This window comes from Myotis myotis, unplaced genomic scaffold (assembly GCF_014108235.1).
Source record: "Myotis myotis isolate mMyoMyo1 unplaced genomic scaffold, mMyoMyo1.p scaffold_m19_p_3, whole genome shotgun sequence".
In the NCBI taxonomy this organism is placed as follows: Eukaryota; Metazoa; Chordata; class Mammalia; order Chiroptera; family Vespertilionidae; genus Myotis; species Myotis myotis.
In genome coordinates this window covers 146788695-146794781 of record NW_023416335.1, presented here as the reverse complement: position 1 = coordinate 146794781, position 6087 = coordinate 146788695, and the positions used below count along the sequence as shown (strand labels likewise).

General features: G+C 42.3%; 1 protein-coding gene across 5 annotated transcripts in view; it reads left to right on the top strand.

The window, feature by feature from the left end:
- The window catches only part of FRS2 (fibroblast growth factor receptor substrate 2), a 117869-nt gene continuing 111782 nt past the window's right edge, over positions 1-6087 (top strand). For 3 of the 5 annotated variants that reach the window (XM_036298073.1, XM_036298071.1, XM_036298072.1), the window contains exon 1: positions 1-151. The gene's annotated coding sequence lies outside the window, so the exon portion shown is untranslated. The other 2 variants (XM_036298078.1, XM_036298077.1) reach the window with 2 other exon arrangements.

The following is a 6087-nucleotide window of genomic DNA, read 5'->3' as shown; positions in this document are numbered from 1 at the left end:
AGTGCTTTCCCAGGTTCGGGCCGGAGAGAGGCCTGGTAGGCACAGCCGCTGGGGCTCGATCGCCTCCGATTAGGGGTTCCTGCCGGATCGGAGCCCGGGGGTCCGCGCCCGCCGCCCCGAGCCCTGACCCCTCCCAGCGCCCGGGCCGACGGTGAGTGGCCGGGGGACGGCCTGGGATGGGGCGGGCCGTGTCGGGCTGGCGCTCCCGGGCCCCCGCTGCCCGCTCCGGGCTCCGGGCTCCGGGCTGGGCTGGGCTGGATTGTCGGGGTTCGGGGAAGCGGGTTGTCGGCCGCCGCGGTCTGGGCCGAACCCGGCGGCCGGGAAGGAGCGGGCGGCCGGCCGCGGGGTGGGCGGGGCGGAGCCGGGGACCGGGTTCCCGGAGCTGTTGTTGCTGCTGGGACTGGAGAGTGGGAATGGGCTGGGCCTCGGTTCCCCCCCGACCCCCTTTTTTCTGCGCCCCCACATCTTCGCACTGCCTCCCAGATTTGGTTTTCTGTGTCCCACCGGCGTGGGGCTGGGGACCTGGACGCCGCACTCAATCTCGGGACCGAGTTCCCCACATTTTCGTCTTGTGGGTCTGCCTTCGGGCTGGTTCTTCGCCCGGGTCGCCGAGGTGCCGTCCCCTCAGCCCCAGGGCGGGGCGATGCGGGTGGAGATGCCCGAGGTCTTTGCCAAGCGCTTCCACCCGACGCGCTTGCGGGTTGCCCGGGATCGACGCGGACCGCGCTTGGGACCGGCTCTGGGTCGGTCAGTGTGGCACCGGCGTGCCTCCCGCGATCTTCAGCGACTGGAAAGCTTGCTCAACCTATTGTTCAAGTCGCTTCTTAACAAACAATTTGAGGGAAATCGGTTCAGATACGTTTCCTTATTTTCTTGCAGACGCACAAAACGATGCTGTTCTCTAATCTGTATTCCTCGTTCCTGTGGCTATTTGAAGTTACGGTTGTGTAATGAGTTCAGTCTGCGGTTGTTGCACGAATGGATCGCAGAGGTTTGGAGAGTTATTAGTCTCTCCCTTCCCCGAAGTTTGTATAGACTTCATGTTTGGAACTGTCATTTTCCATAACTTTTAAAGGAGAATTGTTCTCGGTAACGCCCGAGAGGTTCCCTTTACTGGTACAGCTGTTGTTGCAATGCAGAGAGTGCACACGGATGGGCACAGGTGATTCGTTTTTATTTATTTAAAAAACTTCTGTTATGAAGTGCTTAGCGCAGATAAATTGAGGCTTTCCTAAAGGAAAAAGTAAAGTAGGTATCTTTAATGAATAGATTTTAGATAATAAACAGATGAAAAGTTTGTAGGAAATGAGGGTTTTCCACATTTAATAGTGATGTTTCAGTTTTGATCATAGGGGGATGCAGTGACTGCAGAATTTGACTGTCGGCAGGTGACCGGTGTTTTTGCAGTGTCAAGTGCACACAAGCCACCTTTGTGAAGCAAGTGACACTTGCCTGCATTTTTCACCTGGTGCTTCTATTAGGACTTATACTGTAGTTATTTGGGTACTTATCTCATTCTCCTCCCACCGCTGACAGGGGAGGTAATAGGAATTAGGGAAAACAGACCGAAGTGACAAGTTCAGTGAGCTCTCCTATGCAAAAGAAAAGTTATTTCAGGATTGTTGCTCTTCAACGGGCAGAGGGTGGATGATTTTTTAAGTTCCTAGAAAAGATTGTGGAGGAAAGGTTAGTTGACTGACATTTACATTTAGATAGAAGCTGTAGATTCTTAAGCATTTGAAGTGGTTACTTGTTTAGATAGAGCTTACGGTTGGAGGATTATAATTGAGAGAATGAGGAAAAGGAGTCAAGTTAGATTTGGTCATGGATCCGTACTGATGGTAGTTAATGTGTTTTGAAGGGAAATATTTCAACAATTGTAATGGCAGAAAAAGATGCTTGGGAAAATCTTTTTCTTAGGCACTGGAAATCTTATTGTATTCAAGTCAATTCAGTAGATACTGAACATTTGCATTGTAAGTTATATTATTCAAGTCAATTCAACTGATACTGAACATTTGCTATGTTAGATAGCCATGTACTGAACAAATAAAGATACAGCCCTAACAACTTTTGGTAATGATGTGTCACAAGTCATGAAGAGATGAATTGTGTTGTTGAAGTATATTAAACAATTTTTCTAATTGCTGGTGGTAGTGTGTGCTTCATGAAAAGCATTATTGGGCTTTATAGGGTACAGAGATGAAGCCTTCTGTCTTTAGGAATTTGAAATCTAGGAGGGGATGTAAGATATTTGCATAAACATTTACTACATAAAAAAATATATGTACATGTAGAGGTTTGATGTAAAGTTTGGAGTTGTTTGAAAGGAAAATGGGTTCATTTTTAGCTGCAGTAATTATGGAGAGTAGTGGAGGTACAGTAATACTTCTGAAATTAACTCTGAAACTATTATTTATTGAGCACTAAGTGAGCACCAGGCTCTCTGCTAGTTGGGGACTATGTAGCTAGCAGGTGACTGAGCCCTAATTTGAATCCAGATCTGCCCGATGCCATGCCTGTGTGTTTCCACTACATCATGCTATCTTCCAATAAACTGGTAACCTGAGTTCAACTTTACAGAGGGTAAGACTTTTCTCAGACAAAAATTTAGGTGTTGGGAATAGGTGGATGAAGAAGGCTTTTCCAATAAAGGGAATGATGTGAGCACAGGTGTGGAGGAGGGAAAAGTTCATGGTGTACTCAGAGAAAAGTTAGTGGACCAGGTTACCTAGAATAGAATGTTCATTTTGGGGAATAAGGGTTGAGGTTTGAAATTTATTTATTTTTAAAATATATTTTCATTGATTTCAGAGAGGAAGGGAGACGGAGAGAGAGAGAAATAAACATCAAGGATGAGAGAATCATTGATCGGCTGCCTCCTGCATACCTCACACTGGGGAAGGAGCCCCCAACCTTGCCATGTTCCCTGACGGGGAATCAAACCGTGACCTCCTGGTTCATAGCTCGATGCTCAACCACTGAGCCACACCAGTCGGGCTGAGGTTTGATATTTACTTTGGAGCTGGAACATGTTTAAATGCTGTACTTAGGAGTTCAACACTTGGGAGGTAATGAGAAACTTCTAAGGTCTAAAAGTGTAGTGTGTAGAACTTTTTGTTGTAGAAAGCTGACTTTCAATACATAGAGTTGACCCTTGAAAAACATGGGTTGCAACTGCGTGGTATCATTTATATACAATAAATATATAGAGTACTGTAAATGAAATGTCTTAATAACATTTTTTCTCTGGTTTACTTTTTTGTTACAATTATTGTATTATTTTCCATATAGTTGTGTATATATAAAAGAGTTTATTCTTGTATTATTTATTTTATTTTCCATATGAACAACTGTAAACCTACTTTTGCCCCACCCTTTATGTTAATCAGCTGTTTATGTTATTGATAACAATTTTGGTCAACAGGCTATTCAGATTTTGGGGAGTCAAAAGTTACACGTGGTTTTTCAACTTTTGGGGATTTGTTGGTACCCCTAACCCCCACATTGCTCAAGGATCGACAGTAGTATAAATACTGGGCAAGCCTCATGGCATTGGGATGATTTAGTAGGTGGTGGAAGGAAGGATTGTTGGGAAAGGTTTGGAGGAAGTTGAAGTTGAAGGCTATACTTACTTTAAATGTGAGTGATGGCAGTGGTGGTACTAGTACTAGAAATATGGGGAAGGGGATGCTTAATGAGATCAGTTTTGTTGAATATGTTTTTTATATACTTGCCAAACACTGGAATTGCCCAGAGGCTTTTGTAAAAGTGGGTTTGTAGTTCATGCTAGAGGGCAGTGCTAGGCATGTATTAAATGCGTGTAGAAAATAATACATGTACTTGTTGAGTCTGTATAAGGAGATGAAAGAAGGGAGAGTTTAGAGGGGAAAGAAAAAATTCTCTTAGATGGCATCTGTTTAAAACAGGAGGAAAAGACACTAAGAAGATAATTTTATATAGTGGTTAAAATACTTGATAATCTGTGTACTGCTCCCTCATATTGCAGATTCAGATAGGATATAAAGAATCTGATTATTGAAAATTCAAGTGGGGCCCTGGCCGCGTTCTCAATTGGTCAGAGCGTCATTCCAATATGCCAAGGTTGTGGGTTCGATCAGGAGTTGAATAACAAATTGATCTCTCTCTCTCTTAAAAAAAAAAAAAAGGGGGATAGAAAATCCAATTGGGAATAAAATTTTCTTGCCATTGCTTTCAAGAATACTATGCTATCATTGCCCTATTTCAGGGAGGACAAACTATTTCACACTCATTTGGTCCTGACTATCAAACTTTGGTCACTCAAGAGCTGTTTGGTTGTTTATTTTGGACACTTGCTGGCAAGTGATATGTGAGGATTTGGAAGCAAATCTCTGATACAGAATTCTGTTTATTTGTATGTATGACTTTCAATTTTGGTTTCAATACCAAGAACCCCTAAATATTCAAATATAATTTTTGTACCTTCTATTACTACCGGCTGCTAATAGTGTCTTTTATAGAAAATGGCATTTAGTTACATGTTTTTCTTCTAATTTTTTAATAAGTACTTTTGATTAACATGAATGGTTTTGCCTGTAATATTTTTATATCTTAGAGGGAAAGAATGATAAGATACTTTTAACCATCAGGTAATGATACATATGTAAAGTCTATTTTAATTTGGAAACTTTAAGAACTATGGAATTATAAAATTGTGTGGTTTTCTGTTTAGATATTTAAATAGGGGGAATCTGTGTATTAATGTGTAGAAGACTGTTATTGTTTGCAGAATGAGGCTTACAGTTGTAACTTTTTGAGGGAAAGTTTTGTTAATTTTAGACTGAGTTACTATGGAAGTGTTTGTTTCCTTCTTGAAATTAATATGTTGTTTTGTTTTTCAGGAATATGTTTCTCACTATATTACAGGCACGTGGGAATACCCTAAGAGCCCTGTGTCAGGGTTGTTGGAGGCAGGGGTTTGTGTGCTTTGTCTGGGCTGGTTGGCTTAGTTGCAGTGAGCCTGGTATTAATGAGGCAAAGGTCAGGAGTTCCATTTAGCTTCAGTCTGAATGATGGCCAGGCAGTCTACCTCTCACTCCCACCAGCTGTCTTGGAAATTCCTCGGTTGTCATTGGTCACAAAGGTGACTGGATTAGGGCGGATCTTTTTAGCACTGGAAGAATATTAGAGGAAACTTAGTATAATGGTTAGGAACTCTGATTCTGGAATTAGACAGTCCTGTGTCAAATTCTTGGTCTGTGACCTTGGGAGAGTCCCTAAACCCCTCCAAGCCTCTGTTTCCTCATTATTGAATATTCTGTGTGGGCATGCCCTACTGCTGCTTTCTTTCTTCAAGTGGGAGTTAGTTGCTTAGACCTGCCATTCCCAAATGCTGCACTGTGGAGTGGTGTCAGTCCATGACAACGTTTTCACTTGTCTGAAGTGAGAATGAGAATGAGTTAGCTTCTCTGAAAGCTAAATCTATTGAATTTAAAAGACTTTTTTCTAAAATTATCTTTTATCATTTTTGGTGTAAGCATATTAGTTCTTTTATGAAATAATGGTGACGGTAATTGGCAGTTATTTTCTTTTTAAATGTCCTTGGCAAAATAAAGGTGGTACCTTTGATTTTTTAAGATTTTTGGTTCTATGAAATCTGATAATCTTGGTTTAAACAGAACCAGGGGTTTGGGGGAGAGTACTCATTCAACATATTTATGCATATTCAAGTTTGATTTGTGGTAGTCTGCCCTTCTATTACGCTAAGGCAGTGGTTCTCAACTTGGCCGCACATTAGAATCACCTGGGAATCTTTTTAAAATCCTGATTTCTGGGCCTCATCCTCCGGAAATTCTGTTTCTTTGTTACTAATGTTGTGGCCCCACCCCATAACAAAGAAGCAGAATTTCCGGAGGATGAGGCCCGGAAATCAGGATTTTAAAAAGATTCCCAGGTGATTCTAATGTGAGCCAAGGTTGAGAACCACTGCGCTAAGGGATTGTGATTCTCACCACCATTGAATTTAATTTTGTCAAGTTTTTACATTACAGCACATTTCAAGGGATAGTTCAGATAGTTTTCAGTTGAGTTCAAACAAGTTGCTCC